Here is a 12,020-nt window from a genome sequence, read left to right as displayed (position 1 = left end):
GGTTCCTTTAACATTAATTAGTTTATTTTGGAACTAAAGTTTGGTACATCTTTCCATCTTTTTATTTCAATAATGTGCTTGCATGTGGGATCTATATAACAGTTCAAGGAAACCTGTAGTCCCGAAGAACAACCATATCAACTAACTTAATGACATAGTCTATTGATATCATGTCACCATCTTGATTGTCTCTATTTACAAGAGGCCTGAAAGATATTTGATTTACAATGTATACATGTGGAGTTCAAGATGGCATTACATCTACGTTTATTATTTAAACTCTTTTTATCTAGGTCTAGGACGTTGAATATATTGAGGTTATATAATCATCTAAGGATGATATTCAGATAACAGATATATAAATATACATTTTATCTATTACAGATAATTAACATCCCAAAATACATATATTGTGTTCTAAGTCCAATAATAATCAAAGAAGGTGAGGGTCTACAAAATGTAAAAATAATTTTCCCTTTCCTGAAGGATCGGTGTGGAAGACAAAAGTTTTCAGTGCATCTCTAAGAGACAGGGATGAATGGATATGTTTGACTATTTATATAATTTATATTGTACAGTACATGTACATTATGTTTTTTATCTTGAAATTAAAAATGTAAAAAGAATTAATTTGTAATAAAAAAAAAATTCATTTGTTCTAAAATAAATTTCACTTGTAATAAAAAAAATTTTCTTGTATTTTTTGGGATGGAAAACAAGGTATAGTTAGAAAATTAAAATGGAAAGTACAAACATATTATATAGTGTCACCAGGGGGTAGATATAGCTCACTTCAAGTCAAGTTTTTTTTACCTACAGTGACAACTGCTTATTACAACATTCACTTACAGAAGTTGGATTCAAAAACTGATGTGTAATTATTTTAATGTTGAATTGATATTTTTAAAAGCAAGTCGAGCAGACTAAAATACAACCTTTGAATGACAACTTTATGATTGTAAAACATATAAGAGAAATATGGGATGGCTACTCGCTATAACCCATGTGTATAGATTTCCAATTTAAACATACATTATGCAAGAGCTAAATCGGTCTATTGCAGGTCTTTCTTTAGACCTGAAATGTTTTCTAAATTATTAATTAGACATTAATTAACTTATCAAGACCATAATCAACTCTAGATGGCCTCGCTAGCCTGCGATCTTAAGTGGATTGTGAGCCGATTTTACTGCATAATTTTCCTTCTCGATTAAACGATTAAATAGATAATCGAGACTATGCTGTTTATCGTACTGACTTTAGTAATGATGACCGAGGCTAGGCAGAAATTTCATTCGCTTAGTTCTCGGTTCATAGTGGATCAATTTGAATGAAATTTTCAGGAAATTGCCTTTACATTATCTAGTTTTTAATTATTATTGTGAGAACTGCCAACTGTATCCTTAACAAAACACAATTTACATAACAGATCCATATTTCCTTTTGTTTTTTTATACTTTCGAGTTCGATCGCCTACACTACATGATAATCTGACCAGTTGTTTTGGGAGGTCGCGTCAAGAGGTCATTCGAGCGGCTTTTCACCCTATGGCATCAGACATTTGATTAACCAATCAGCATTAATGTTTCTAGTGGATTACCCACAGATCCGTGCACCTCATGCCAAAAGCTTGCCGTAACAAATCGTTGCATTGGCTAATCCCTCACATCATCCAGAACACATCAATGTTAACAACTCTTTCAGACACTAGTGCAGTAAAGACAAGTAAAACGAAATTTTGAACTATAAAAAACGAAACGAAATAGAATCTGTGTTTTTATCATTGGAAACAATCATTGTTTTATTATATAAGTATCTTTTAAGATACATGTATAGGGTGATGTTATAAACTATTCGGGGGATCACGTGGCTAAGTAAGTAAGATGCTGGCTCGCTGGCCTGGAGGTCGGGTGTTCGATCCCTGCATTGGCCGAGAAAGTTCATCAAGATTTTTCGGCGTGGTTTTCCCTTGTCAGTTATGCAGGACGGAGGTCCCGTGTACATATTGGCGTGCACGTAAAAGATCCCTTGGCAGTTGGAATTCGATATAAAAGTAGGCCGTAGCGCCGCTGCCCGGGCAAAATTTCCCTCATAGCACACTCACTGTATGGCATATGCCCGTCTTCATTAGCCCAGTTTAGGAGCAGAACAGTAGGACATTAAACCCCATTTCATTTCATTTCATATATATATTTACCTTTACCAGTACTAACTTAACAGACTAATCTCTTTATAGTAAATATCATTGTTCTTAATAACCATACAGGATACAGTGTACTTATTTAACTTATATAATAAAACAGTTATTGCTTCCCATTAGCAGACTAAAGATCAATAATTCCCTTTTTCTGACCATTTTATCTTGTTAATTATTTTATATCATAATGATTACCCCAGTCTATTATATATTTAATAATAAAAGATAAATCTACGTATTGCACGTCTTTTTACTGACTGTTATATAATATTAACACAACAGTTTTTACACGAAACAATCACTAGTTTTATTCTAAAAGGTCAAAGTTTTGACAAGTATCCTCTTATCGTTATCAAGAACAATCAGGATATTTGTTGAAACTTCCTGCTTTTAGATGGATTGTCTTCCCATAAAAACTGTGTTCTGTTAATGTGTTTCCCTGATCGCTAAATGCCACTCAATAATAATGTTATATAATCTATTATAGAAACATTTATTAACATGACAAGCCTATAATAAACTCTCTGGACCATCGGATGCCTCGGAATTTCAAGTACATGTAGATTAGAACAACCCGTCATTTATAAGTTTGATAAAACAGATAATCAAGTACCGTTGCTAAAATAATAAACGGTCTACTTTTTAAAAAAAACTTCAAACACTCTTAACTTTGAACAGGCTAAAGTAATTTGACTGAAATTTTAACTATATTAAAGTAGCTAAGTCTCTAACTCAATATCATCAAAAATCTTCGACATTGAAAACACAAATTATTTGTCAATTCAAATCAACATTGGTCTTGTGATCTTACAGGGAAAATATGGGCTTCTGATATCCAATATTCAAGACAAAATAAACATTTTACCATTGGTACACGAATCGTGTACCATAATGCGTTTCACCTCCATTTGGAACAAGGGACTCAAAGAACAGGGCTAGACATATTCCACAAGTCACGTCAAATGGTGACGCTATATTCTTATCTGGAGAGCATGCGCAATAATTACCATCGGTGTAGACTGGAAAAACCAGATGCTAAAGATTGCCATTTACATGAGACTTCTGGCGTATTTCGCCGAACATAACTGATTAGAAATTACAGTAAAAACCGAAACAATTGAATGTAAATCAGTTTATATACATTCATATTACATTGTTATATGCGTTGCGACCCATTTTTGTCAATTTCTAGGTCCCAAATATTAGCGATTTAGCTCCTTTAATCTTTGAACTATGACATAGCTCTTATAGGATGAATATTTAACGAACTGATTACTACGTCACCATGACTGAAGTAACAGAAATAATTACGTCACCATGACTACTGTAACAGAATGAAATGAAATGAGAGGCCAAGCATCAACCATATCTAGTATAAATTTAATCTTTATTTTCTTCCTGTTGTCAAGTGGTTCTATGAGTCACAATAACTTTGTACATGAGTCTATAATTTGGTTGAATATAAGTGCAAGAATAACTCATCGTAGCTCAGCATTTCATTTCATTTGTTGAATTAACATGAAATGGGTTTTAACATATTAATTTTCCATAATATTAAAGTAGCATTACAAGAGCTAAATCTGCCAATTGTAGGTCTTTCTTTAGGCCTGAAATGTTATATAAATTATTCATTAGACATTAATTCACATGACAAGACTCCGATATAAGTAGATCTAAATACGTTTTGTGGATAATCAAGACTGTTTATTATTGTAACAACGGTAGTAATGACAGCCCAGGCTAGACTAGGCTAGTAAAGTCTTTCATTATTTTTTTTCAACTATCATATCGAGAATAGTCATCTCTTTACCTAATCTTACCTAATGTCCCTTTAAAATACATACTAATTTAGCCATTGGATTGTTTTGGTATAATAAGCAGGATATACATGTATCACATGATATAAAATAGTGTTTTATTTAACATATTACTCTTCTAATCCAAGTGAGCTAATGACTTACATGTACCTATGTCTATCTCTAGCAGTGGTTAATCAAGTGAGCTAATGAAGACAGACTAACATGTCTATCTCTGGCAGTAGTAAAACAAAGACTATGTGTTTCTCTGTATATAATCAGAGTAATATGTTTATAATTAGAGATTTCTAGTACTACTGCCTACAGACATTATGTCTATCTTAAAATAGTTCCATGTTTATATCTAATATAATATATCCTTTCATTATAAATATGTAACTGAACAGTCTGTGGAATTCAGGTTAGCTTAGAGAGAGAGAGAGAGAGAGAGAGAGAGGGGTGTTTCAGACTTGGCTGAGCAGCTTACTCTTTGTGTCAAACCTTTTCCGGGGTGGTTCCCCATTGTTTGTCATAAAGGATAGAGGGCCTGGCAAGGGACAATATATAGTTGTTCGGGTGGAACAAAAAATCAAGGTCCCATGTACATAATAGGGTGCATATAGGATGTTAAACCCTATTTCATTTACAATATTTAACATTAAATATTTAATATTCTTTATGAGGTAATCTTGTGTGAGATCTTAGAGACTACATATGATTTCATGTTTACCAGGAATGTCATTATTTCCTCGATAGTCATGTTCCTAAATCCAAACTACAATAAACCTGGAATAATATACATGTGTTATCAAAAACATTATATTAAAATCTCTGGTTATGTAATACTACTTGTTCTGGTCAATGGAGCTTCATCAAATTATGGTCTGTTTCCAATTATGTACATCTGAGAAATGGCGCTTGAAAGATAATGGCCCAGAGCGAGCTGCATTTCAAATTTTGGCCTGTACCGCTTTGGGAGTGTTCCAAAGAACACTCCTGTTTCATATAGCTCCTTATGCAAATAGTCGAGAAATAAGACTTCATTAAATGAATTAATTGTCCACAAGACAAGAACAGTGAATGTGAGTGAGGTTTCCTGTATCTAGGGTAAACATAAGAGTCAACCAGATAACTCAATTATTCTATGTTCATCTGTCCAGCATAATTAAAGTAACAATTTTACTAAAATATCAAATTGTTCACGGCTTCATTCACGCTTAAATATGTACATGTACCCGAATTGATTATTTAACATTTAATAAGAAAAAAAACAAACAAAATAAAAACAAGCCAACAGTGAGGCTGATGTCCCCCGCCGAAATAGGAAAATAATTAGAGGACACATATAAATTTATCACAAATTATCTTTTACAAAGTATTGAACAATCAAACAGTATATCTTTACTTATAGTCTAACAATCAACGTAGGAGAGTTATTGTTTTCCAAAGTCTCGACCAATCAAATTGCGTATCGCTCTGCTTACCCTGAGCAGAAAATGCTCATTATCAAACTTAGTCAAGGTATTACTGTAATGAAACTATACACCAAGTTTCATCAATCTCACTTAATTAGAACTAAAGTTATCGTGTCCCAAAGCATCAACCAATCAAATTGCTTATCTCTGCTTACCCTAAGCGGAAAATGCTCATCTTCGAACTCCATCAAGGCATTGACCTAATCAACACATACACCAAGTTTGAACATTCTAGCTCAATTAGGAAGAGAGTTATCGTGCCCCAAAGTATCAACCAATCAAATTGCTGCTTACCCTGAGCAGAAAATGCTCATTATCAAACTTAGTCAAGGTATTACTGTAATGAAACTATACACCAAGTTTCATCAATCTCACTTAATTAGAACTAAAGTTATCGTGTCCCAAAGCATCAACCAATCAAATTGCTTATCTCTGCTTACCCTAAGCGGAAAATGCTCATCTTCGAACTCCATCAAGGCATTGACCTAATCAACACATACACCAAGTTTGAACATTCTAGCTCAATTAGGAAGAGAGTTATCGTGCCCCAAAGTATCAACCAATCAAATTGCTTATCTCTGCTTAGCCTAAGCGGAAAATGCTCATCTTCGAACTCCATCAAGGCATTGACCTAATAAACACATACACCAAGTTTGAACATTCTAGCTCAATTAAAAGTTATCGTGTCCCAAAGCATCAACCAATCAAATTGCTTATCTCTGCTTACCCTAAGCGGAAAATGCTCATCTTCGAACTCCATCAAGGCATTGACCTAATCAACACATACACCAAGTTTGAACATTCTAGCCCAATTAGGAAGAGAGTTATCGTGTCCCAAAGCATCAACCAATCAAATTGCTTATCTCTGCTTACCCTAAGCGGAAAATGCTCATCTTCGAACTCCATCAAGGCATTGACCTAATCAACACATACACCAAGTTTGAACATTCTAGCTCAATTAGGAAGAGAGTTATCGTGCCCCAAAGTATCAACCAATCAAATTGCTTATCTCTGCTTAGCCTAAGCGGAAAATGCTCATCTTCGAACTCCATCAAGGCATTGACCTAATAAACACATACACCAAGTTTGAACATTCTAGCTCAATTAAAAGTTATCGTGTCCCAAAGCATCAACCAATCAAATTGCTTATCTCTGCTTACCCTAAGCGGAAAATGCTCATCTTCGAACTCCATCAAGGCATTGACCTAATCAACACATACACCAAGTTTGAACATTCTAGCCCAATTAGGAAGAGAGTTATCGTGTCCCAAAGCATCAACCAATCAAATTGCTTATCTCTGCTTACCCTAAGCGGAAAATGCTCATCTTCGAACTCCATCAAGGCATTGACCTAATAAACACATACACCAAGTTTGAACATTCTAGCTCAATTAGGAAGAGAGTTATTGTGTCCCAAAAAGTGTGACGGACAGACAGACGGACGGACAGACGGACAGACAGACGGACAGACAGACGGACAGACAGACGGACGGACAGACGGACGAACCCATTTTAATAGTCCCCTGCTTTCTTCGAAAGGCGGGGGACAATAAAAATGCTAGATAATCAACCTGATATAGCTCAATGACATTTCAGTTCAACATAATTCTGTAAATAGTGAACACTCAACAGTAATTTGGACTGATATTCTTATTAGAGATTCATCAATTAAAATCACTTCTTCCAGATCCGAGTTAACTAACTTTGATAAATAAACTATTACGACTAGCCATTCTGTCAGTGGGGTTTAAAGTCTGCTTTCACTTAGGCATATTAAACTTAGACTGTCTACAGTTAACTCCGCTTGAGAACAGACACTTAGCGAGTTGACCGACATTTTTAAGTCCTTAATCAACAATTTTAGTCAAAAACATTAAGTATACTTCGAGAATTTTGTTGAGTATTCATTCTGCCTCCAATCAATAAAACTGAAAAAGTTTATTTAGTCTTTGTGTGTATGACAGATGTGAAACAGAGTAGAACCGCATTCTATATACTATAAACTTTTGGATATGGCGGCCATTTAGGACAGAGATCCATTCTTGAGGAATGAAGTACATGTGGATGGATTTCTATGTGTTTAGAATGCGATTTAAGGTGTTATATCATGGACTATTCTAGTTTAACTGGGGTATTTGAGTAACTACAGTGTATAATTGAACATGTCTCTACCTGAGGTGACTTGTCTAATTTAAAAGGTTAAATGTCTGACTCTGAATAAAAAGTCTTATTTGATAATCGTGAAGATTAACAGGTTGTTTTTTTGTCTAGATCAATCATCTATTTCCACCCACTACTATTAGTGGCAGATGATTTTACGTAAAAATGGATAACCGAGACATTTTTTTTTATTACCGAACAAACGGTAGTTACGACGTTCGAGGGTATAGCCTACATGTAAAATATAATCGCTAATATCTCGATTCAGAGTAAAGTAATTTGTCTGGAATTTTCAGCATATTCTGTTTTCATTATCTATTTTTTTAACTATAATAAGAACTGTCGACTATCTAATCTTCCATAATGCCCCTTTAAGGGGATCAATCACTTAGTTAAAAATTTTAATTAAAGTTTAGAATTGTTATTTTCAACAGGATTGAAAATCAATCTCACATTACGATTGGTGAAAACTCTATTTTTTGATCTATTCAACATGAAATGGATGAAATGGGGTTTAATGTCCGCCCTACTTGGATAATGATCAATTAAACTACCCAATCATACATACATCTTAAACAATCTTTTAATAACACAATAAGGAATAATTTTGTAAATTTGGAGTACATATGAATATTGTTGGCACACATGTAGAAAGTTGAAGTATAAATTATTCATAGAATCTAATTATAGACATGGTTGTGTATATAACTATATAAAACTAACAGTCACTTCCTATTCTCAACAACATTATACTACAACTACTTATATTTAACATCCCAGTAAAACTCAGCTGTTGGTACAGGTAGCCAGCATCATCAGTATACTTGGCTATGGGGAAAGAGGGGAGTGGGTGGACGGAGCTAACTTATTAACACTCTCCAGTAAAACTCAGCTGTTGGGGAAAAGAAGGGTGGGGATTTGCTAGTTCACACAAGCCAGCCTCACCAGTAAGGCAATAAACTTGGCTACTATCTCCATGTACATTAAAACTCAGCTGTTGGGGGAAAGAGGAGACAGGGTGGACGGAGCTACATGTAACTTATTAACATCCCAGTAAAACTCAGCGTTTAGGGAAAGTGGGTGGGGATTGATAGTTCACACAAGACAGAGACAGAGAGAGAGAAATGGGGTTTAACGTCCACTCGACACAAACTAGGTCATTTTGGGACTAACATATGGTTCAATTTTATTTCTATAATTTGCTTGCGCGTAGGGGTCTTTAGCAGTGGGAGGAAACCGGAGGACCCGGAGAAAACCCACGAGGTTGGACAGGCGACCCTACTCCTTGTCACGTACAACCGGGGATTCGAAACCACGCCAGTTGACTCAATGACAGACTTTATGACACAGCGCGCACGTGATAACCATTCAGCTATCCAACCCTCCTCACACAAGACAGCATCACCAGTAGGGCAATAAACTTGGCTACAATCTTTTGATAGGTTTCTTTCTCATATTTTGTTTTTTAATTTTAAATATGAAATAATCAATTTGAGTATAGTTCAGCTTGGATTCAGCTGTAAAAGAAACTCACATACTATATTCAAGTATGGCCTGAATAACTATCATTGATTTTAACTTGAAATGGATTCTTGTGTATATAATAATAAACCTCAGATAACCATAACACCTTCTGTATATTAACATATTATATACTATATAACCTGTTGATTGATTACCGGTAAACATCTCTTTCTTTCTAACTTATACCAGTGTATTATTTATGATAAATATGTAAACAATATATTCATAATTATGTAAATATAGTGTATCTCTATAATATGTAAATATTTATTGAATAAATAGTATTAATAAAAAATCTACTGTATTATACAGGTAAGTCATATATAGGTGATATATATTACCTTTTGATCTACATCATGATAATAACAGACCTGTACCTGTACATATCAACAAACAATGAAGATGTACAATTGTACAAATAACATACACCTGATATAGTGATAAAGACCATACTTATAAATATATATTGTAACATCTGATGATGCTTGAGAAACAGCAGACATCTATAGTTTATGATTTGATGTATAGCAGAATGAACAAGTAAAATTCATTCATTTTTTAACTGGATGTAATTTTTATATATGTGATAAAAAATTCAATATACATATATTGTAACAGCAGACAGCTATAGTTTACATGTATGATTTCATGTATAGCAGTATGAACAAGTAAAAGTTGTTAATTTTTTAACTGGATGTAATTTTTATTTTATATATATTGTGATGATACTATGATATAAATTTCAACAGATCTGTGTAAATATAGAAACAACTAACTAGATTTTGTTACTACAATAACAACTTTTGTTTGTATTATTGTTTACACATCTTTACAGTTTTAAAGGAATCATAGATATATTTTAGTTACTGACAAACAAATAAAATACGATTTAATGTCTGCTCCGACTGGGCTAATGAAGACGGGCTCATGTCAAACAGTGTGCTATGAGGGGAATTTTGCCGGGACAGCGGCACGATAGTCTCAACTTACTCTTATATATTGAATTCCAACTGTCCATGTACATCAATGTGTACACAGGACCTCGGTTTTTCATCCAATTCAAACGACTATACATTGACAGGGGGAACCACACCAGAAAATCCTGTCGAGCTTTCTCGGCCACCATCAGGATGGAAAACAGGACTTCCTGTCAACAAGCCAACAACTTAACCACAGGAAATCACACTAAAAAAATCCCAAGAAACTCTTTTGGTCAGCTACAGAATCAAACCCCAATACACAAATGACGTGTCGATTGTGGGTTAGGGTATGGTTAAGGTTTAGGGTTAGGGTTAGCCCTGTTTACATTTCGAGACCTTGATGAAATCTGCAGCCCTAAACCTTACCCTAACCATAACCCACATATAACGTCCTAGGCTGTCTATGATTTATAGTTCTCCGTGGTTCAGGTTATAACTAAGTTAGGGGGGTTGGATGGCTGAATGGTTAGTGTGCGCGCGCTGTATCATAAAGTCTGTCATTGAGTCGACTGGCGTGGTTTCGAATCCCCGGTTGTACGTGACAAGGAGTAGGGTCGTCTGTCCAACCTCGCGGGTTTTCCCCGGGTCCTCCGGTTTCCTCCCACTGCTAAAGACCCCTACGCGCAAGCGAATTATTGAAATAAAATTAAACCATATGTTAGTCCCGAAATGACCTAGTTTGTGTCGAGTGGACGTTAAACCTCATTTCTCTCTCTCTCTCCCTCTTTCTATAACTACAGTAAGTTATGTAAACTGTATATTATTAATACGCTGTTGTCTAGGAGTATAATACACGTATATAAAGATTATTGTTTTACCTGGATTTAACCTGTCTAAATACCTTTAACCTACATCTATCATGCCAACTTAAAGGTGAAATACTATATTAATATACAGCACATTTCTACATACATGTACATGTATACCTCCCATCACTCCATCATACAAATATCTTTATATTATTTTGATCAGATGAAATTCACGCTAAATACACACCCCCTAACCCATTTGACATAAAAATACAAGTTAAACAAATGTAAGACCACTTTATTAACATAGTGGATGGACAGACCAGTCAAATTTTCACTGGGGTTTGAATAATTGAATTTTCAGATCTTTCATTTTTCTTATCAGAATATTTTAACTCTGTTTTAAAGAAGACATATTATAACTATTATAATTATAAAAATTTCAAAACAAATGTTATTTCAAAGTATTCTGAAAACTTGGGAAAAATGTCTGTCTTAAATGATGCAATTCATTAAAATATTTCAATAAACTAGTATAAAGTATTTTATTTCTTCCAATATTTGCTGAATTTGAAGATAAGAAAAAAACATTTAACAACTCTTTTCCTTTTTCTAAAAAAAACCCATGACATTTGTTAAATACCCACTGGTACACTTAAAAAAAAAAACATGGCTTACCTCCAAGCCACATAGGCTCACACCAGGGATCGAAAACACAACCACAAGCCCGAGGTGACTGGCCAGCTAGAGGTCAAAGTGCGACACTCTAGACCACTGCCCCCCCCCCCCATTTGTGACTTGACGAATAGGTTATATATTATTGAGTAAAAACTGTCTTTTGAAACAAATATATATTTCCTGGGAGTTATCTGTTAATACACACTAAGCTGATTTATATGTGTATTAACTGTGATTTATTGAACAATACACTTGTAATACACACTAGGCTAATCTTGTGTATAGTGTGTATTACCTGGAGTTATTGGTCAATATACTTGTAATACACACAACTAGTCTGATTTCTGTGTTTTATGTACTGTATTAGTAAATATATTTGTTTATACACATGCTGGCTAATCTGGTATCCATGTAGGTTATTTGTGTGTTACTGGTGAATATATTTGTAATGCACACTTGTC

The 12,020-nt window shown here is 34.4% G+C and overlaps 1 protein-coding gene across 1 annotated transcript in view; it reads right to left on the bottom strand.

Moving 5' to 3' along the window:
• The window catches only part of LOC126821664 (BTB/POZ domain-containing protein 7), a 30,817-nt gene that overhangs the window by 12,929 nt on the left and 5,868 nt on the right, over positions 1–12,020 (bottom strand). The gene's annotated exons all lie outside the window — the stretch shown is intronic.

This window comes from Patella vulgata, chromosome 5 (genome assembly GCF_932274485.2).
Source record: "Patella vulgata chromosome 5, xgPatVulg1.2, whole genome shotgun sequence".
NCBI classification, from domain to species: domain Eukaryota; kingdom Metazoa; phylum Mollusca; class Gastropoda; family Patellidae; genus Patella; species Patella vulgata.
The sequence above is the reverse complement of the archived record's forward strand: the minus strand, read 5'-3'. Positions and strand labels throughout refer to the sequence as shown.